The sequence below is a fragment of the Rattus rattus genome, chromosome 4 (assembly GCF_011064425.1).
Source record: "Rattus rattus isolate New Zealand chromosome 4, Rrattus_CSIRO_v1, whole genome shotgun sequence".
Taxonomy (NCBI): domain Eukaryota; kingdom Metazoa; phylum Chordata; class Mammalia; order Rodentia; family Muridae; genus Rattus; species Rattus rattus.
The window spans coordinates 149,716,818-149,741,085 of NC_046157.1; positions in this window are offsets into that span (position 1 = coordinate 149,716,818).

Sequence of the window (24,268 nt, forward strand, 5' to 3'; positions counted from 1 at the left end):
GAAAGAAAAGTCCTGCCACTGGATAAAGTTTTCCATCTCGCTCCCAAAGTGAGAAGTAGCACCACAATCCGGCACTTTCTAAGGGAGAGCGTTTTGTATTTGTTTATTTTACAGAGACAGCTGCTTTTGTGTCACACATCTGTGTGACATTAGGGGTGTTATTTACATACCCAGAGCCTCTCCTTTCCTATCAGTGTGTTCCATTGACTTCTGGGCTGTAGGGAGACATGGGGAGACGGTGCTTGCAAGAGTGAGTATATTCTAAATGGTTAAACACAATGCACATGTTGGGTATTAGAACCAGTTGTACAACTAATGACCAACAATGTTATTTTTCTTTCCAGACTCCCCAAAGACAGCAATTTTCCATACATGAGATTTTTTTCTGTCACTGTCTTCTTAAAGTATAATCTCTTCCATCTACTTCTGTTCAACTTGCCAGTTTGGTAGCTTTGGAGCCAAACTGGCCAAGTTTTCTCTAAATCCATTCTTAGCAATACACTTGTTATTGTTGGAACTCCAGCCCATTAATTGAAGTTTGTCGCTGCCAAGTCTTGACCACAATTGAAGAAATAACTGTGGCTGTCAGACTTACACCTGAATTGCTTTACATGTGTTCATTTCAATTTGATCCTTGAAGTATTTGTTTTACTCATTATGCTGCCTAATTTGCCCTCCCCCAAATAAATCAGGACCCAGTCAGCACTCAAATCCTGGGGTAATTAGAGAATTTTGATGTCAGCAGTAACATGCACACCTATTCGATCATGAGCACTTGGCAATTTTTGTATTGTGTATGTGCAAGAAATGTGAACTAAGACTTCTTTGCCTGCCATTACTAGGGATATCAGGGTACATTTTTAGTTCTTCTCTAATAGGTAGGGAATGCCACTATCTGCTAGAGACAATGTCTATTTTCGTGTCTATCTTACCTGGAGATTACAGAAAGAGAAGCAGATTAGATATGAATGTCTCTCAATTTATCACTGTAGAAATACATATAGTATCTTTCAAAATTAATATACAATTTCAGTTGAACAATCGTAGAGGACAAGTCATCATTTGAATACAACTCTTGGACACATTAATGTCTATTCTTATCTAGAGATTTGAATTGATTCTTACATGAGCAAGGGAAGAAAGGAAGATGGGTTTGAGTGCATTAAATTAATAGCAACCCTACTCAATCCTGCTTCAGCTGTGCAGTATTTATTGTAGGAAACAAGGTAGGAGACAGGAATTCAGGCTAGCAAAACATTCATTTACACTGTGATGTTGATAATTTGATATTGAGGGCTTCTTTAGGATGCTGATCTGATAGACAAACATGTGGCGAATCCACTGGCAAGGAGCCCCACTTTCTATCCAATGTGCCTAGGACTTAAATCTGTGCCATCGATTTCTCCTTCTTACCCACCCCATCACTAGGGAGAAAATGGAGGAAGGGGCAGATGCCAATCAAAGGGCTCATGCTCAGTGGACAGGGAGCAAAGGGCCTGTCTGGAACACCAGTGAGGTGGCTCAGCAGCAGGTAGGCCAACATGGTGGGATCAACTTCCTTTCACTTGGGGAGCGAGGGGCAAGGAGTAGAGAGGCAGAGATTGTATAGTAGCTTGGGCCTTTGCCCAGATTGAAGCTGTGGTGTCAGAGACTCGCAGTTGAGGCTCAGGACAGTCCATTTAAGGCAATGCAGGTCAGCTCAAGAAAGCAGGCCTTATTCCAGGGCCTACAGAACTATAAAATTAAACATAATGTGTTTGTTTTTTATCCAAAATGAAGGCAATAAATTCCTATAGATTCTGAAAATTAACATCCAAGAAGTGTGTTATTCAACCAAAGTCCTTCAAGAGATTGGGAAATATGCTGGGTAGTTTTTGTCAACTTTGTACAAATTTGAGTCACCTAGGAAGGTGGGAATCTCAGGTAAAGGATTGCCTCTATAGAACTGGCTGGTGGCATGTCTGTGGGGCATTTTCTTAATTGCTAATTGGTGTGGGAGGGCCAAACACACCATGAATGGTGCCATTCCTGGACAGGTGGGCCTGAGTTGTGTAAGAAAAATACCTGAGCAAGCCAGGAAGAGCAAGACAGTAAACAGCATTGCTCCATGGTTTCTGCCTCAACTCCTGCCCTCCAGGTTCCTGGTTTGGCTTCCCCTCATGAAGCATGTAGCTTGGCAAACAAATAAACCCCTCCCCACAGTTTTTATTAAAGCAACAGAGTCAATTAAAATGGGAATATTTTGCGTAGACAAAGCTGATGTTTTAGAAAAAAAGATGAATATTGTCCTGAGGTCTGCTTCCCTTTTTAGTCTATTTTGTTTGCTAAGAACCATAATTTCTGTGACAAAACTAGTAGATTTGTTCTTATAATTAAGATGTGATACTCAATATGAGATCTTGCTTTGAAGAAAAAAATCTTTAGTCTCTTTTCTCCTTCCTTTCTCTATACTCATTCTTTTCAACTTGCATGATCTCCTTGCTCTGCCTCTGAGTACTGGGAGTGCAGTCATGTGCTACCACATCTGACTTATTAGAATTTCTCCTTGTAAGTTTTGTCATTCTCTTTGTGTTTCACACACACACACACACACGTATATACACATATGTATACATATGTGTATATATTTATGCATATACACATGTGTGTATGTTTATATTGTACACAAGATTTATTGAGAATTTAAGAGAATTGGTGCTTATCAAGAATGTGGTGTTTACCTTTAATGGGGGTTTTAAACAATAGCCATACATTTTATGTTTCTTAATGTAAAATAGCATAGTAATATGAACATATTAAGCATAGGAATAGTGTGGCTCCATAAGGAAGATACTCACAAGATTGTCTGTACACTTTAGTCTTTACTTACATACCTCATAAGCATCTTGATGTTAAGCATAGCATAATATGACTGAGGGGTTGTGGTATCCTGAACTACAATCTGCATAGCATCTGTAACCTAGAGCTATGCTTGCAGACACACAGTGTTTCTTCCAAATAATCACTTCATTTTAAGGTTATGAATTCTGCCCCACCCTGTGCCTGTAGCCCCAGCTTTTTACCCTGTGTAGGAAATCCTAAGCCCTCGATATCTTCAGCAAAAGATAGTAGCAAGCAGGAAATATTGCAAAAATCCACCAAGGCAGAATCCTTTTTCAAAAATTGAGTTAAGATGTTGTGGGGATAATGTAGCGATGTCATGGCCATGTAGCGAAGCACATCTTCTCTGGAAGCTGGTGGTGCAAGAGAAGATGAGTAGGGCTTAACTCCTCTAAAATTAATGATGTGGAGGTAAAGATGCCCACCAAAAACAACCATGATAATGAATGATTAAAAACCTCATGTCTAACCCACCCATTGTAGGTGGATTTGGCTACCGTGAATGAACACTTGGATGTCTCTATGAAGATTGAGTTAGGGAACGCTTCTAGTGTTAGTCAAAAGAGATATTGCTCCCAAGAGTCTGTGCTTCAGAGGCAAGACATTTGTGCTACTGGAGGCAAAAGCTTTGTGTCCAAGCTCTGACAAAAAAAGCAGGCTATAAGCATGACCTGGAGTAGCTTGAATTCTGTCTTAATGAAGTTTCCATCAATGTGAAGGGAACAAGGTCAGCAGACAATAGCCAGTAGCCCAAACTCATCTTAGAGCTTTCCGGGAAAATCGCTACACTCATATTTATGTATTGTGCATGGCTGCCTTTGTGTTTCAATGGCACAGTTGAGTAGTTGTGACAGAGACCTCATGATTCATAAAACTGAAGATGCTTCTATTTGGCCCTTTACAGTAAAAGTTTGCCAACTCCTGGGATAGACTAACCGGAATGTCACTTAGAGGAGGAAACAGCAGCCAGGCTCCTGCAACTGGAACTGCAGATGTTAATCCATGCATTTCTATGACTGTTGCTGTTCATTTGCAAGCATTTTCTGAGCTTCTCCCGCACGTCAGGCTCTATTCTAAGATGCTTAAGGAAACAAAAAAAGTTAAATAAAGATTCTTGTATTGTTCATGGAGTTTTCTATGTATTCATTTTTCAGATAACTGGTCACAACAATGAGAAAGACTATGACCAGGATAGTTTATGGTCTGTTTATGTAGAAAGGGGTTCTTTTCTGCTTACGTTAGAGGACATACATGCCCATCTTGGCTGGAATAGCATAGTAGCAGGAGAGTGAGGCACTAGCTACATTGCAACTGTTATCAGGAAGTGGAGAAGAGAAAAAATAGTGGAGAAAAACTAAGAAAACTCAAGACCCACCCTCAGCCACTCACTTCCTCCAGCTTGGCCCCATTTCAAAGTCCATTCCCAGCTATGGACAAAATGCTTAGATGCATGAGTCCATGGATGGTGTTCCACATCCAAGCTATAAGATAAGTATACTAATAACTAACTTAGTTATATAATATTTGATAAAGTCATTGGCGCCACAGCAAGGATACATGTGTGGGAAGTCATAGGAAGAGATTGCTGTGTCTTGGAGTTAAGGGAGCCTCAATGTGCAAGGACATAGTAGCCAAATGGTGGAACTTCTGGATATGAGAGAAGAGTTTCTCAGTACTAGGAAGAGCAAAGGCAGATGCCCTGGGAGCCTGCATAGATACCTTGGGAGCCTGCATAGCCACACTGGGAACCTACATAGATTGTCACAGAGATTGTCATATCTCCATCAGCTCAGGATTCCAGGTGAGCTTTTCTGTGTGAAAATTATCTGGGGGCATAGTTTTACTTTTCCAGGCAAACAACTACAGCTTTTTTTCCCTTAATTCCGTTAAATTCTGCTACCCAAGGTGTGACCAGGATTGATTTATTTATTTATTTATTTTTTTGGAGTAAGCTGGAGCTTCTTGGGTTTCCCAGGTTCCTCTGTTGGGGAATCACTGATCTAAATCAAAATAAGAATGCCCTCCACATACTCTGAGAGTCATTCAACCTCAGCTTAAACACTTCCAGTAATGAGACGCTATTAACTCTTTTGGAGAGTTTACTCCATAAAATATTTATAACAGTTAATTAATTTATTCATTTATTCAACAAAAAATGGGTAGCCTCCCACCGTGAGTCAGGTACTAGAGATGCAAGGACGTGTGTTCTCTGCTTTTGTTGTTTTGTTTTTACTTTCCGGTTGCAAAAGAGTATATATTTTCATTTTAACAGGCTGGGAAAAAAAAAGGCACATAGGGACAATTATGCTTTGTTCTATAGGTAGAAATATTAATATTAGGTGTAATTTATTTATTTCTCTTTCTACAATTAAAGATTTGAGATCCCTTCTTCCCTCTATTCCTTTTCTCCTTCCTTGCTCTCCCTGCTCTTTTCTTCTCTCTGTTTCCTATGTTGACACAGACACAGAACTGTTACCTCAAAAGGAATATGAGATAATTTATTGTGGGGCCAATATGAGTGACGATGCTCCAGGAAGTCAGATTTATTTTTTCAAGACAGGGTTTCTCTGTATAGCCCTGGTTGTCCTGGAACTCACTCTGCAGCCCAGAGTGGCCTTGAACTCACAGAGATCTGCTTGACTGCCTCCCTAATGCTGGGATTAACAGCCAGGGCCCACTGCCAGGCAGCAAGATAGATTTAAGATATCCCAATTTCTGTGTTCCAAGGTGGAAGAAGTTTCATGAAGTTCTTATAATAACAGAGTAAAAAGACATACCTCAAGGCCTCTTTTTCAAATACACTCGTGGAAATGTTACGAGTAGTGGAGAAATTTCAGTTGTAGGCCCAGATACTATTTGATGACTCAGCTTCTTGATTGGTGAAAACTAGAGTTTTGTTAATACACTCCAAAAAGTTTGTATCTGTTAGTCCGATCCAACACAGAAGTGGGCTACAGATAGCCCAAGAAGAATTGTACTTGGGTTCTGGACCTGCAACATTCCAACATCAATACATGACTGACATTCTTATAGGTCAAGCATCTTTGTAGACAAAGCTTAAATCAGTCCTTGTAACATAGCTTTTCTCCAAGAATTTCATTCCCAACTCTTTCCCTTTCTTGAGTGCTCTGTGCTGGGCTTATAGACACACGTCATTATTCTTTGCTAAGATCTTTCCTTCAATTAGTATTATAAATATTTATACATTTATGAAATGTCTTTCTCTTATGTGTTTTTAAATAACTGAATAGTGTTACATTTTATAAACACAGTGTGCATCTGTTTCGATAGCTCTATAGGTTATCTTAAAATGTTCACTGTTCCAAAAATACTTCAATTACAATTAATTTTCTTATGAACATTTCTCATCACTCTCATTATTCCAGTAAACATCCATAGGTGGGACTTCTGGGTTAAAGAATGTAGGCTGTTTAGTTTATTGAACTATATTGTCAAAGTACTTATTTAGAAAAAAAAAACCTATTTTCCTTCCCACTTTTTTTTGTAATTAAAAAATATCCATATCTTCTTATACTGGGAAATACTGACACTTCAGTCTTTTGTTTCAAAAGCTATAATTACCAAATTCTTTCTTGTTCTGGGTTGGAATTTACATATTCAAATCTTCAAACTCTTGCTATTAGTTTAGGAAACACTGTGGGGTAATTCAGGGGCTCTATTTAGGAATGGAATTTCAAATATTTGAAAAATAATTATCATATCTTACAATACCCTGTCTCTAGTTGTGGCATTTTCTTTTGTGGTAATAATCACCTCAGCGACCTATTTCCCAGACATTTCTGGATAACCTCAGGTTTAGGGAGAGTTTCTAAACGAAGTGGCAAGGGATGCTGTTAGGTGTTGACTGAATGTTTGTGTTCATTGAACATTCATATGCTCACTGCAGAGTAAAGTGAGGACCTTTGGGGTGCCCAGGGAGCCCCTCCCCCAAGCCTTTCTGCACTGTGACCTCACAGGCAAGAGCATGCATTTGTGAGACAGGAAAGAAGGTTCAGCAGACACAGGGTTTCCGGTGCTTCATCTTCCACATCTCAGCCCCCAGGATGGTCTGAAATGCAAAAATATTTTGGTGGCTTCTAAGCCTGAGAGTCTGTGGCAAATTGTTACAGTCACCCAAATCCATTAAGACAATGGCTGAGCGGAGAGGGCTGGCTCTACAGGAACACCTTCCTGTTTGTTTTGAACATGACACTGCTGCTGTGCGAGCCCAGCAGGCCCAGCGTTTCCTGGCAGCCTCCCCTTGCATTGGCTGACTGAGAGCGATATCAACTGAAGTTCCAAAGCATCCTGTAAACAGTCTCAAGGTGGCAACAGGAAGCATCTGTACCTCACTAATGGAGGGCCTGGCAGAGAACTCAGTAGGATGCAACATGATCTGTATTTTTAGTTTATTTTAATACATTTTAATTAAACTATAATTACATCACTTCCCCCATTTCCTTCTCCCCTTCATCCCCTCCCATATCCACTGCTAATAAACTCTCCCATGTTCCCTGACTCTCAAATTGATATTATTTGATTTTCTTATTGTTACATATGCACGCACATATACATGCAGGCACACATACAGGTATGTGTATGCATGTGCGCACACGCATATACACATACATTCACACAAACACACACACATAAATATGTAAATACAACTTGCTGAGTCTATTTTTATTGTTTGTATGTATTTAGTTTCAGGACTGACTACTTTGTACTAAGAAATTAGGGTGCTCGTCCCCGAGAGAGGCAAATTCTCCTTCTCTCTGCAGTCATTAGTTGCCTGTTGTTCTTTATGTAGGGATGGGACCTCATGAGATCTCCTCCTTCTACATTAGTATATCTAATGATATTATCACTCTTTAGGCCATTTTATGCAGCTGTGTCTACGAGAGACAGTCTCACAGCAGACTTTCTGGTATTGTAGCTTCTATAATCTTTGTGCTCCCTCTTCTCCAACATTCCCCGAGGCATAGATGTGGAGCTATAATACAGATGTATTCATTGTGTTAGAACTCTGTGAGTCATTGATTTCTGCATTGCGCCCAGTTCTGGATTTCCATGATGGTTTCCATTTGTGGTAAAAAAGAGTTTTATTGAAGAGGGGTGATAACTATATTTATATGTGGGTATAAGGAAATGATTTAGAATGATGTAAGGATTTACACTGGTCTGGTAAAGTGGCAGTGGTTGATTCTTTTCTAGAGTCCATGGTTTTACAAGCCTGGGTATTTGACTAGTTTTCTAGTACCAGAAGTGATTTCCCTCCAATTCACTGGGCCTTAAGTACAATTAGACAGCTGTTGGCTATGGACAACATGTGGGTGCTACTATTGCACCTTAGGCATATCTTGTCATGCTAGTCATCGTTGTGGTTCATAGATGTCACAGCTGGGTAAGACTTATTCATTGTTTCCCTCCCTTGGCAACTAACATAGTATTTTTTAATAGTATGGAAACCAGACCACAGGAAGGAGGCTTTCAGACCCAGAACTTGAAAATAGTTGAGAGCACAAAGAGAAGAATAAGATGTGAACCATGGCTCAACTCTGCACAAGAGAAAGAAAGATTAAAACCATGAAGCTAGGGCCCCACTGATTTATCACTGGCCTCTGCAGATTTCAAAAAGTTTACCAAAGGGGAACAAGAATGGTCCAGATTTGTTCCAGGCCTAGATCATGTAGACATGTCTGGGAAGAACTGGATCAGGAACACTTGGGTTTTTACATGACAGACACTCAGAGGAAAGGTGAAGCATGACAGAAAGCAAAGATTTGAAGGAAGAATACTCATTAGATGTGATAATTCAATGTCTAGGTAAAGTCAGATCAGCTGTATATTGTCTGTGTGATCATAGGAAAGTATTTACCGTTTCTGTGCTTACTGTAAAACAGATATACTGTGGGAACCATAACTCAGAGAGGTAAAGAGTCCATGCATCAATCCATGTAAAGCCCCTGATATAGTAGAGCATCTAACATAAAAGTATCCTGTCAACATTATCATTCATGCTACCTCAGAATTAGATCAATCCACAGATTATTTAACAAAGCGAAAGCACTTTACAATACAAACACCAGAGAAATTTACCCCACAGATGAACTACACAATATTAAGTAGTTTCCCTAAAATAAACAACCCCGTTTCTCCCTTCTAAAACACAATCAGTCGCATGCTCTTAACTCTTCCGCTAAATGTTTCCTGCTGCCTAGGTTTGCGTGATTTAAATTATTTTAAACACAAAGCCACTGCAGTAATGACCTGTGAAAGGAGATCATAGGCTTTGGGTTGCTCTTCCTTGAAGAGCAGCTTCTGAACTGGTTCCTGCTAGAGGCTGTTACATCTTCAGGCTTGAAGAGCAAGGCAGAGGTCTCAACCCTGCGCGTGAATTATTCAGAGAACTTCAGCAGTGTCTAAATCTTTATCGATAGTGATCTTTATGCAGGCATTAATTTGGGATTTTTCCAAAAGACAGATTAATTAAGCCATGCATCTTTACCAATTAGGCTTTTTTCTCATTGGCAAATATGGTCATGAATTGTTTATAGATGGAGTTTTGAGATTAGCTACCAGCAACTCTTCCACAAAGTCATTTAGTTAGTGAATTAAAAGTACTGCGTGTGGCTACAAGTAGCAGAGTCAGAAGAACTGCTGAGCTGGGATTCTCTGTATTAGCTCCATTATGCAAATAGGTGTCCCAAGAGAGCCATCCCAAAGACTATTAGCCTCGTTCACCTTTAATAACCTAAGATCTTCTGTACATGATCTGTAGAGATGAAAATATGTTCAGCCTGTGGGTAAAGGTGTTATTAATGCATAATTCTTTAGCTTTCTCCTTCCCTACACTGGAATTCTATTTTGGCAAACCTCTGGGGTTTGCTTGTCAGAGAGATAAAAGCTTGTGAATACTGCAAAAGAATCTCGAGTGAATCTTGGTAAATTTACAGGGCTGGGTTATTCTGCAAGGCCGGATGCCTTTATCTGTGAATAATGCTACATCGCCCCTCCCTGCCCTACAACTAGTTGTGTGGTGAGGACTCTTAGCAGTACTCCCTGGGAAAAAAACCATTGAAACAGGACCCTGTGTTTCCATCTGTAAATGACTAGACTTGTCAATTGCATGTCAAACACAGCCTTTGGAACTGATTTGCAGGTGATGCTTGTCTTTTGCAGATAGTGCTGTTATCTGGAAGGTGCCAATGATGCTCCTGGCCCTGGGAAGGCTCAGGGAGAGTATTAGTTTGGTAGCTAGAAAATGGTCACTTTCACAACCAAAATGAGAGGTTTCTACCTTTTGAAAAGGTACTCCCTTGAGGCGAATGTCTGCTGATGTGCTTTTGTGGAACAGTGAGAGAGTGTGAGAATTCACAAGTCTGAAAGAGCTGTATCACAGATTCCCGAGAAAGTTCATAATTAGTAAAGTTTGAGTAGGCTGTTAGGGTTGGTGTTCCACCAGAAAGAAGATTCCCCGTCTTTGCTCATGCAGTTTTGTTAGTGGCTTATAAAGACAGTATGTTTTTTCTCCATCCTTTTTGCCAATTGTATTTGCAAATGTCCCCGTGGTAGCAAAATATCCCTCCAAAGGCCCATATACAGGAGATTTGATTATTAATCTGCAGTGCCCATGAGAGGGGTCGGCATCCACATAATTACTGGGCAGGACTTAATATACACTGGGAGCCTTCCTTTGAAGAGGAGTGTGGAGCCTCAACCCCTTCATCATTTCCTTGCTCCTGGCTGCCATTGGATGCACAGCTTTGACGCACAATATATCCCTCTCAGGGATACACCACTTAGCCATATCCTCCAAAGGCAGTGGAGCCAACTGAAGACCCTGGGCTTAAGCCTTTTGAGTCAGTACCCAAAAGAAACCGTTCTTCTTTTTAAGTTAAATAAGTATCTTTTTTTTTGTCAAAATGACATAAATCAAATCTCGTATCAAAGAATATTTGGAGGGAAGAAGACAGAGCATCTTTATGGAAGGGCCCAATATAGAGATCCTCCACAGTAACCCCATGTGCATTTGCAAACTCTTTGTAACTGGATTTCATCTTATGTCAGTAAATAGAAGACCGAGTATATCTTACTGGAAGATGTGCAAATCATAGCCATCTCAGATAGTTCAAAATATCAATAAGCCAATGAAAAGTTATGCTGAAAATATATGCATCTTTTTGAGGGGGAAAGAAGTAATATTTATTTACTTACTTACTTATTTATTTATTTATTTATTTATTTATTTATTTATGGAATTTTTGTATGTCATCCAAAAGTTTTCTTTTCTTTAAAATCTGAGTGTAGTTTCTCTCCTCTCTTACATTCACACACGCAAACAGACTCTCACACAGACACACAGGCACGCACTTATCACACTGTATTTATAAATGTCGTATCCATCACTGTTCAAGCATTAAAAGATGTACTACTGTCATGTGATTCGTCATTCTACATTTCTGAATTTCCTTCAGCTGATCTTTATGAGGCATGGTCTTAGTCACTGTCCTGTGGCTGTGAAGAGGAACTGTGGCCATGCCAAGAAAGGAAAGCATTTAATTGGAGCTTGCTTACAGCTTCAGAGGGTGAGTCTATGCCCATCATGACTAGGACTATGTCAGCAGGCAAACAGGCATGGCGGTAGAGCAGTAGCTGAGACTTCACATCTAATCTAAACAAACACACACAGAGAGACAGAGAGAAATGGAGAGAGACAGAGAGAAATGGAGAGAGACAGAGAGACAGAGACATAGAGGGACCGAGCTAACAGGGAATGGGATAGGCTTTTGAAACCTCAAAACCCTTTGACATATATTTGACCCCCTTTCAAATATATTTGACTAAGGAGGCCATTCTCGTTCAAACTATCACAGGTTCCTTGTTTTGTTTATTGTTTGCCAATTCTTTGTGTTCTTGCTGCTCTTATTTGTGGTTCTGTCTGTTGGTTGGTTTCCTTTCACTCTAAGTTCTTAGTTCTTCAACTATCTTTCATCTTTCTAGCACAGCATGCCAACTTTAACTTTAGTACTGCTACTTTGGGGGATTCAGTTTTCAACACATGACCTCTGGCAAGAGATTCAACCAGTCCTATAAAGTTAACTCCACTACTGCAATGGTGCTCTTAAACCAACAGCCTGTGTCTAGACCTATTTAGAAATTCAGAATTGCAGACTGTTCCCAGACATACAGAATCAGCATCTGCATCACACACAGATAAATTATGTATAATATATGCAAATCATATATATGTATTATATATTTTGAATGGCACATAGTAATTGTACATATTAGTGGAGTACCATGTGAAGGTTCTTTGTCAATAGTTGTATATTATATATAATGTTTGTGTCAGAGCAATCAGCACAACATTGCTCTGAACACTTACCTTTTCCTATCTGTGCTTTGTCCAGGCCCCAATTATACACATTTATATTAACACTTACATGCCCTTGAATTAAATGTGTGTTAAAGAAACTCTCTAAAACAAAGTGCATGGCATTGGTGATGCATCGCTGTTTGGAAAGTCCCTCCTGAACCTGATCTGCTCTGATTGAAATACTTGAAGGGAGTCAAAAATCTGACTTTGCCTTCAGTGTATGACTGATCTCTGTCAAAGATTCCTGATGTCTTGGTTCAAATAACCATTGACAAAGCATGTACAAGAGCCTTTTCTAGTTTTCTCTCTGCTTATTTACTTGTGGTTCACTGATTCAATTTGGTATCTGTAAACTTGCAGATGGCCAGGGAGCATCACAGCTTTAATGATAGATTCTGTGGATGTCTGTTTCTTTGAATAGATTGTCTGCAATTTTCGAAGCACAAAGTAAAATATGCCCAAGTGCTTCATGGGTTATTTCAATCTCCGAGATGATTTGTATTGTTTCCCCAAACTGTAATAAAAGAGGTGTTATCTTCTTCATTCCTGACTGGATTTTAAATATAGAAGGCCAGCACGTGCATTTTGACAGCCAGAGGTGTAAAGTTAAATCTATGTGAGATCAGAAACAAAATGAATTGTCAGCACCGGAAACCATTATGGATATCATCCTGTAGGGAGGAAGTGTTGTTATATTCAACCACCATCATATCAGGACCCATTCAGGAATATGTCCCAGCAGAGGGTCTCCTAGGACAGGAAAGGATATCCATGACAAGTGGTCATTGAAGCAATTTGTAGCTAAAGAATGTAGAATATAGAATAAAGAATATAAAAATAAACTTTAATTAATAGCCAAAACACTTTGGGATAGGTCTTTATCTTTTTCTTTTCATTTCCAGATAAAAAGCCTTTTGATGTGAAAGGCTTTAAAGATGTTGTGATTTGATGTACACTGGGATTCTGTAATGTCATGCATGTCTCAGGGTTTTGTGGCTAACTTTATGTTGTCCTCCAAAAGGTTCATTGAAAGCTGACTCTCCACAATGCCCATTTCTCAAGAGGACACACGAAGTACTGGTGAAATGCTCCAACAGGTAAGAGTACTTGCTCTGCAATTGTACAGATCTGAGTGCCAACCACAAACACCCAGATAAAGTTGGGCATGGGTGCCTAGACTTACAACCCCTGTATTAAATGGCAAAGACAGGTGGACCAATGGAATTCGCTGGCCGGCCAGTGTAGACAAATGGTGAACATCTTCTTATGGTTCAGTGAGAAAGCCTGGATCGTGGGAATGAAGCTGAGAGTAATGAGGAAAGATACCCAGTGTCTGCTTGGGGCTCCACATGTGTATGCATGAACATAGATGTACACTCATGTACGCATTACACAAATAATAGCACATACTACACACATACCACCTACACAGCATAGTACATACAACACACACACACACACACACACACACAAACACACACACACACACACACACATTCTGCAAACTAGAATCCTCAGTCCAGAATGATTTGAACCCAGATCATTGTTGAAATCACTAAACACCGTGGTACAACTCTGGAAACTAGTTTCCAGAAATCCAGCTTTGTGATTCTCTCAACACATGCTCAAAGTTTAGAACACATGAGAGAGTAATACTCTTCCTCACCACTATTCATCAAACCCATCACTTCTATCTTTAATATAGTAGATAACTTAAATGTGACTACCAAGTATCAAGCCTTCAGGTTCAGAAATATGCAAGGGCATCACCCTAACTCTGAAATTAGATCTATGTATCCCTCGTTCACACAGTCTTAACTCCCTTCACTGAGTCATAGCAGAAGGAGAAGGAGAGTATAAACAACTCGGTAGCATCCTGTTTGGCAGAATGGGGATGAGAAACTATGTTCGACGTGATTCTTGTGCGCGCCCTCTCACACAAACTCATCACCTAGATTCTAAGATGGAGTTGGGAATGGTGACTTTGAAATGGTTTCAAGCTGTGCCATCAGCTGGGCCAGCGGCCATCCTTATTCACATTTTTACCACCCTAGGGAAACTTTCTATTCTCACTATGTTTTCTTCCCACCACCGAAGATTGAGTACCACTCTCCATGATAGTCTCAGGATTACAGAAAGTTCTGTGACTTCGGAAGGCCAGCTAAAGGCCATCTCATTTGCTTCCTGTGCTTCTGCAGACACCTTTAGTATTCAAGTTCCCCAGCTAGAAGGCCATATTGTCTGATGCTTGTGCTGATGTAGCTCTTAGCACAGTCTCTATTGTTGAGGTGGAAGTTGATGATATTTAAGAGATAAATGTAAGATTCCCTAACTCCCATGCTGAGTATGTTCACAGCTTCATATTTCATAGAGTTCATGCTGGAACAAGAGGGCAAACATTCACAGCAGAGAACCAGTGGTGGGCCCTCTATATCTTTGCTCTGAAGATGGCCTGCATGTGCATACTTTGTTCATTTAATTTCCTTTATGGTTGTGATTGCCTGTTACTACTTGCAAATTCAAGAGCTGATGTGTTACTGGTATCCTGGAAGTATCACAAAATAGTTCAGGTGTACTTTTCAAGAAAGGGTTCATGCTTAAATATGTCATATGTAGTTTCCTGTTATTAGACTTCCAAAAATTATTTTTAAATAAAAACTCTTCTTTTGAAGATAATTTTAAAAAACACTATCTTAAATATGAATGATTTGTGAGGATTGGCTATGTCTGTGGAAGAATTTGTGGTGAACAGTCTGTATGACCTCCTCGCAGGCTGCCATTACCTGAGAGCTCATGTTGACTCAGAAAATTCCATATTTCTGTTAGCTTGTCTAGGTCCTCTAAAGTTTTTGTTTTGTTTTATTTGAGAGATAGTCTTTTGCCTGCCATGTTACAGTACGGTAGAGGTACTCAAAGACTATGTATAAGAAGGAGTCACAACACAGCGAAGACACAGTAATTATCCATTCCATGTAACAGTTGTCACATTCTGGACTCAGGATGGAGCTGTAGTAATGGGTACCATGTGGGAAAATTAAATAGGTAAGTAGAGGGACAGGGTTGCTTTAGACAGCATTTTTAGAGAGTTCCTGTTCATTTTATTTTATTTTTTATGTTTTGTAGTTGCAGGGGGTAGCTGCATTAAAGATTGCCAATGAGTAATGGGAACCCAGAGTTCTAAGTCTATGAGACCATCCTAAATATGGGGAAATAATCCTGGAGACTTGGCTGAGTTGGATTTCCTAGGGCAATGCTGACTTATAGAAATATGAGAATCACATATGTGATTTACACTTTGCTAGTAACTTCAATAATTGGAAAGGAAAACACAAAAAAGGAAAAAAATGGAATTATATATTTTTCCCGTAAACATATAACTTTCATAAGATTACGAATAAAATATTATACATTTTATGTTATTGCTTCAAAATTGTAAATTTTATACCTATTGTGTGTCTTAATTCAGAAGGTTTTCTTTCGAAGTAATTGAGCTGTATTTTAATTTCACAAAATTTATAAGTACTTAAGTAGATCCATAAATCCATGTTGTCTGAGCTTACAAAAGAGTTTCCTGAAAATTAAATAAGTACCTACTTCAAAATTAAAAATAAAGGAAGTAATACAATATGAGAAACTCGGTTTTTTAAACTTATTCCTTGGATTTCAGGTTCCCAGTGGGAACATGTAGTCAGTGATTATTGAAATAGACAGGAATGTAGTAAAAGTATAGGGGAGAGAGAGCCAAAGTTTTGGCAACTAGGCAGAGGGTAGGTGACAGGTGGGGTTGGAGCAGGGACAACATCTACAGATTCAAGGCAATCCCCATCAAAATTCCAATCCAATTCTTCATAGAGTTAGACAGAACAATTTGGAAATTCATCTGGAATAGCAAAAAAAGAAAAAAAAACCCCAGGATACACAAAACTATCCTCAACAATAAAAGGACTTCCAGAGGAATCATTATTCCTGAACTGAAGCATTTCTACAGAGCAATAGTGATAAAAACTGCATGGTATTGGTACAGAGACAGGCAGATAAACCAGTGGAATAGAATTGAAGACCAGAAATGAACCCATACACCTATGGTCACTTGATTTTTGACAAAGGAGCCAAAACCATCCAATGGAAAAAAGATAGCATTTTCAGTAAATGGTGCTGGTTCAATTGGAGGTCAACATGTAGAAGAATGCAGATCGATCCATGCTTATCACCCTGTACAAAGCTTAAGTCCAAGTGGATCAAGGACCTCCACATCAAATCAGATACACTCAAACTAATAGAAGAAAAAGTGGGGAAGAATCTCGAACAAATGGGCACTGGAAAAAATTTCCTGAAGAAAACACCAATGGCTTATGCTCTAAGATCAAAAATCGACAAACAGAATCTCATAAAACTACAAAGCTTCTGTAAGGCAAAGGACACTGTTGTTAGGACAAAATGACAACCAACAGATTGGGAAAAGACCTTTACCAATCCTACAATTGATAGAGGGCTTATATCCAAAATATACAAAGAACTCACAAAGTTAGACTGCAGGGAGACAAATAACCCTATTAAAAAATGGGGTTCACAGAGCTTCCAGGGACTAAGCCACTACCTAAAGACTATACATGGACTGACCCTGGACTCTGACCTCATATGTAGCAATGAATATTCTAGTAAGATCACCAGTGGAAGGAAGCCCTTGGTCCTGCTAAGACTGAACCCCCAGTGAGCGTGATTGTTGGGGGGAGGGCGGCAATGGGGGGAGGATGGGGAGGGGAACACCCATAAAGAAGGGGAGGGGGAGGCATTAGGGGAATGTTTGCCCGGAAACCAGGAAAGGAAATAACACTCAAAATGTAAATAAGAAATACTCAAGTTAATAAAAAAATGGGGTTCAGAGCTAAACAAAAATTCACAGCTGAGGAATGCCAAATGGCTGAAAACACCTAAAGAAATGTTCAACATCTTTAGTCATAAGGAAATGCAAATCAAAATAACCTGAGATTCCTCCTCACACCAGTCAGAACGGCTAAGATCAAAAGCTCCAGGGACAGCAGATGCTGGTGAGGATGTGGAGAAAGAGGAACACTCCTCCATTGTTGGTGGGATTGAAGACTGGTACAACCATTCTGGAAACCAATCTGGAGGTTCCTCAGAAAATTGGACATTGAACTACCTGAGGACCCATCTATACCGCTCTTGGGCATATACCCAAAAGGTGCCCCAACATATAACAAAGACACATGCTCCACTATGTTCATAGCAGCCTTATTTAAAATAGCCAGAAGCTGGAAAGAACCCAGATGCCCTTCCACAGAGGAATGGATACAGAAAATGTGGTACATCTACACAATGGTATACTTCTCAGCTATCAAAAACAATGACTTTATGAAATTCATAGGCAAATGGATAGAACTAGAAAATATCATCCTGAGTGAGGTAACCAAATCACAGAAAAACACACATGGTATGCACTCATTGATAAGTGGCTATTAGCCCAAATGCTTGAATTACCCTAGATGCCTAGAACAAATGAAACTCAAGAAGGATGACCAAAATGCGGATGCTTCACTCCTTCTTTAAAAGGGGAACAAAAATACACTTGGTAAGGGATAGGGAGGCAAAGTTTACAACAGAGGCTGAAAAAATGCCCATTCAGAGCCTGCCCCACATGTGGCCCATACATATCCAGCAACCAAACTAGATAAGATGAATGAAGCAAAGAAGTACAGGCTGACAGGAACCGGATGTAGATCTCTCTTGAGAGACACAGTCAGAATATGGCAAATACATAGGCGAATTTTTGAACAATTTTGTACATAGCAAACCACTGAACTGAGAAAGGGACCCCCATTGAAGGAATCTTAGAAAGGACTGAAAGAGCTTGAATGGGCTTGAGACCATTGTTGTTCATATGAACAACAATGCCAACCAACCAGAGTTTCCAGGGACTGAGCCACTACCCAAAGACTATACATGGACTGACCCTGGGCTCCAACCTCATAGCTAGCAATGAATAGCCTAGTAAGAGCATCAGTGGAAGGGGAAGCCCTTGGTCTTGCCAAGACTGAACCCCCAGTGAACAGGATTGTTGGGAGGATGGCAGTAATGGGGGGAGATGGGGAGGGGAACACCCATATAGAAGGGAAGTGGGAGGGGTTAGGAGGATGTTGGCTTGGAAACCGGGAAAGGGAATAACAATTTAAATGTAATTAAGAAACACCCAATTTAATAAAGATGGAGGGGAAAAAAACAAGAAACAAAACAAAAGTTGGGTCTCACTTGGGGATGATGGAAAGTCACATAAATATCAGGATGAATGATTGACAGTTTATAGTTTTGCCTTTAAGGGGTCCTGTCCAATCTTGGTTGGAGAAAGAATGGAAAAACAGGCACTTGATGGGGGCCACTGCACAGAAGATTAAGGAGGTTTAGTGAAGGTAACCTTGACACTGTGGGCTGCTGGATTATTTTTCCAGAGTAAAAACAGTCAAAAGGAATCACTAGGATTTAGGCATGAACTATTGGATGGCTATATGGCAATCATCAACAACTGATATTTGCTGGGAGAAATGTTGAGATTTCTAAGTGAAGCCAATTGAATTCAATTAGGGATTGAATGGGAACAGGCTAAGGCTGAAGGTATTGTGTCCATATGAGTCAGGAAATCTTGGTAGACCTGAAGCAGGGTTAAGGAGTCAGGGCTGAACATTGGATGAAGTACTAGATGTCTTCAGAGGGAAGTTGAAGGATGATGCACTGGTTGGTATGAATTTGATGACATACAGAGGCAGTCTTGTGACTATTAGATGTAGAACAAATACTAAAGGGTGGGATAGATCATCATATCTGTCTGTCTGTCTATTTAGCTATTCCACCTACCCATCTATCAATTCATCCACACACCCACCTATCTATCACATATCTCTATCTGTCTGTCTGTCTGTCTATCATCTATTTATATCTATCTATCTATCTATCTATCTATCTATCTATCTATCTATCTATCTATCTATCATCTATCTATCTATCTATCTATCTCTATATCTATCTATCTATCTATCTATCTATCTATCTATCTATCTATCTATCTAATCTCTCAAATATATACATTTCCCAGATCATGTGGGTTCCTGTAAAATGAATACATCTCATCAACTGCTATATCAAGAAAAACATAAAAACACATGAACAAACATATTTTTTGAATTTCTAATATGTGCTCTTCCTATCTTCTGCTTCCTGTTATGTGTGAATATCTTATATTTCCTCAAAATTCATCCCATTATCCTCAAACCTTTCTGTCTCCTGTATTTGCTATGTATGCCAGTGACTGTACTAACAGCATGCCAGAAATTAGAAAGTCACACTTAGATCCCAATTTCTTTTTATTCTGTCATCCCACATAGTTAACACAATCATTTTCTCCCTCACCTTGTCTTTGGTCAAGCTCTAGGCTTTCACCTGTAAAGAGTCTCCCATATCTAACTTTGTCCTCTTTGCCTTTGTCAATCTTTCAGGAGAAAGAGCTCTACATCCATTCTGGACAGCACATCTCTATGGTTGCTATCTCTCTTCTCCTTAGATTTTTGTTGGCCCTTTAATTTTCAAACACTTACAAATCACTGTGTTTCCTAGAATGTCACATGTTTGCAAATGAATATGATTTAATTAGACATATCTTCTATATATCCATAGCCACTCCTTGTTTTTCTGACCTTCCAAGCCCAGCTAAGGTGCATTTTCTTGAAGAAATCCATTCCAAGGACCAAACCAACCTTCATTTTGTGTGTTCCTCCTGTCCCTTCAGCAAACTTATTTTTGCCTTTAGTTTAAGCATGCTCCTGACTGCGTTGTATGACTATAACAGCTTTCTAGGAAGCCAGTTGCTTAAGCAATGAGGTCATAGTCTTTGTATCATTTTATCTGCAGAGCCTGACAATGTGGTAATGTTCGAATTGTGGAATTACAGTCAGCACTCTATCTACAAGTTTTACATCTGTGGATTAAACCAATCCAGAACAAAAACAATGGCAAAAAAATTTACAAAACGTTTGCAGACTTCTCTCTTTTGTCAACATTCCAAAATCATTAATTATAACAAATTATTACATAGTATTTGCACATTATAGCTATTGTACAAGTGTTTTGAGGGTGGTTTACAGCAAGAGAAGGATATTCAAGGATCTTTGTGAATATTATGTCATTTTACATAAAGAACTCCAGTATCCCCAGAGTTGAGTTTCTCTGGAGTTCCTGGAACAAATCCACTGTGGATACTGAGAGACAACTGTATTTTAAGACACTGAACGAACTAGTTCTAGCTTTGGATTAAAAGAAAGATGAACAGGGAACTAAGAGGGGAAACTGCTTAGGCAATCTATCTCAGGATGAGCTGTGCCAAGATACACAGATGGCTGACGTCTGTGTAGGAAAAACTCTGATGGAGGCTAATCCATGCAGAATCCTTCCTGTTTGGGGAATGGACTTGTCAATCATATCTTAAAATTGCTCATTGTTCCTCTCTCAACTTTTTTCCTAATATGTGGGACTGTCAGAGGTAGTTTTACCTCAAGCCAAAGAAGTCTGTTGGGCTATGCTGAGATTATCTATATCTATATCTATATCTATATCTATATCTATATCTATATCTATATCTATATCTATATCTATATCTATATCTATATCTATCTATATCTATATCTATATCTATATGTCTATATATCTATATCTATCTATCTATCTATCTATCTATCTATCTATCTATCTATCTATCTATCTATCTCCAAGTACTTTACGTGACCCATTAACCTTGTAAACAACCAAGGCTTACCTAGAGAGCCAACAGTCTCCTTCTGGTGATAGATTTAGCAAAGTGCCCAGATCCTTATCAAACTTAAATATATGACTGGATTTTAATTGTTTCACATTGTTACTATGGCGTGGTGGATAGCATTTGCCGTCAGGGTTGTTATCAACATCAGTGAATCAATATTTACAAAGTCCTTATAGCCTGGAATGTACCAAGAGCTGTGCAAGCAAATATTAAATCATATCATTTCCTTTCCCCAACCTCCCAGTATTCCTCTCACAAAAGCCAGTGTCTCTACTCACAGCCCCTCTCACAGGCATGCGATCTAAATAAATGGAGCTCAACATATGAGAGAGCAGTTAGCTTCTGCCACTGAGACCTGTCCTCCGTCTCTTCTGATCTCTGGTCATTTACAATGAGATTGAAAGTCACAGTACCATCTTGGAGGACTTCTAATGGGATTGCAAATGTGTCATAAGGACATATAACCCGTGTGTGTGTGTGTGTGTGTGTGTGTGTGTGTGTACTTATAATGATAAACTGTGAGAGGGTATGGTCACATTAGATGAGACACAAAAGTAAACAAGCTCCATCTTTGAGCTACTCTAAGGACCTGTTTTGGAGAAGGCCCATACCCTACCACCGAAGTCTAACTCTTCTGGGCTGAGATATCCTGACACGTCCCCTTCTTCACATTTCTTCCTTTCCCAAATATGATATGGAATGCAGTTAAGATCTGGAATTTTTCAATCATCTCTCTTTCATGATTAAACACAGTCAAGTATTGCATGGCACAGAAGCTAGGAAGACCACAGGTGAAATCACCGCGTTCGTCTGCATCTACTTGACTCCTGAGGGCTTAGCACTTCCCACATGGTATCCTCTGTGCCCACCCTCCACCCTTCACCTTCTTCTTGGTTAAACAAGCAAAATGAGAGGACGAATAGTTTAAAATTCCTTAGTTCCCTTTTGCTTATCAAAGCTTTGTACAGGTAATTCTGGTGACAGCTGAGTCCTTTAGAATCTTGCCTCATGATTGTCTTTCACTTACTTTAAAAATCTGCCTCCCCTGTGACTTTAACAACTGGTCCATCTTCCCATAGTCTGAGAATTTGAAAAGTGCAATTTTGACATAGTTGAAAAATTCCTTTTGAAAACAAGAGGTGGGATTCACATTCATTTGTCAAGATAGATTCCTCCATGGCCTTAGAGACCACGCAGAGTCGTTTCACAGCGTGGTGCAATTGATGAGGTCTCCTTCTGCTTCTGTGATACAGCAGCAGAGAGAGAAAAGTCAGAATCCAGAAGGAGAACAGCCGGCAACTATTTATTTAAGATAATGTTCAGATAAGAACTCCAGAGTTAACAGTTTTTTAATTCTGAATATGTTCAAGGGTGAATTTCCAAAAATGTCTGCCATGCACTTCAATGAGTAGGATATACTTACAAATAAGTCATTGTTGAATCCATAGTCCCAAATTATTTATTGTAAAGAAACAAACATGGCAATATGCTTTCTATGCCTTTCCAGTGAACGTTTAGATCAATTTATCTTGGTGATGATTCTGCCTAGTTGGATTTCAAAAAGAATATTATGACAAGTTACTGGAGCCAACTAGATGGAACTCGAGGTTCCCGAGACTCAGCAGCCATTATTTATCCATTTATACTAATAAACCTTTATGTCCCACATGTCCCCTATGCAGATTTGAAAGGAGCCTCAGAAGCACAGCCTGTTTTACATTTGTAACACAACAATGGCTTGGATAAGAAGAAATGACATAAAAGGACAGCCATCACCCCCACCCCCAACACACACATACAAGAAGATAAACGCTAAAAAATTAAAGACATTCATTTTCCTTTCTTATAAGAAAAATTAGTCTTAAAAAAATTTCCAAGAGTGTCGATTTTAAGGAAACGAGGGAAAATTGATTTGGGGATGCAAGACTGGATTGAGTCTTGATATAAAAAATGCCTGGTCTTTTCCTATTGAAAGGCAGAACCACCGGATTTGTGATTGGAATTCTGAGCTATGGTTTCTCTCCTCTTCCTCTTCCTCTTCCTCCTCTTCCTCCTCCTCCTCCCTTTTCTTTATTGCTGTCTCCTGGGAAGGCTGTGTAGTTACTAGGTGGCACATCTATTTTTAATTTGTCACACTGTGTCTTAATTATCAATATTCAAAGACAAGATAGGGACATTTTCTAACTTCACAGGCTTCTGCAGCCCAAGCAGAAAGAATAGGGCTCAGATGTTCCTGGATGCAGGGTGGCAACAATATGGTGTCTTTACATTTTAAGACCATTGGCTCATTTTAGAAAAAAAAAAATCTGTGGCACATCGAAGGGAAAGTGAGGACACAAAGAGGGTTTAACTCTTGGAGAGGTTCTCTTCTGAAGTAACAGAGATGTTTTCTAATACAGTGCCTAGGCTCAAGTACTTCGAGAGTAATTCTTTTGAATGTGGTGTTTCTGGTACTCAATGTATTGAATCTAGTACTCCTCTATCGTTGGATGTTACTGAGTCACAATATGAAGGATGAGACAACATTGTCAGTGGCAGCTGACTTGCTGGTATTTACCAGGTTTTCAGGCTATAACCATTACTTTTAGATAGAGTTCCACACACCCCTCCCCAAGAAAGCGTATTTTCATGCTAGTTCGATGAGGGATGTAATCAGAGGCCCTTGATGACTGACTTGGAGGCTTCTAGGAATATAAATAGCAGTCTGTTTCCGTTTCCCTTTTCTAAGGGCCTTGTTGGATGTTCCCAGCGTCTCTGTGTGCTTTGCAAATATTTCAAGGTTTTAGAGGAAGGGGACATTGAAAGATGAACAGTGACTGCTCTAAAGTTGCACAGGTATTTATTGAATTTTAAGAGCCTATTTGAAAACCTTTGAAGCCCTGGCTGAAACCATTCCAGTGGCTAGAGATTATACTTAACTTTGCCAACTGTGGCGAGCTGGAGGAAGGATTGCTAACATCGCTTCCAGGCTTGATCTCGGATTCCCTAGAGATATCTTCCGTGTACTAGCAAGGTGAGGACAGGGTGTACTCAGCAAACATTTCTAGCTTTCTCTATAGACTAATAATAAATTATACATGCCAGCTACTCTGAATCTCTCTGTTTGAGAAGACAGGATGGCATCTACTCCTCACTGCCCAAAATGACAAAGGACTCATTGATCTTGGTTGGCACCACTGCCAGTTGCC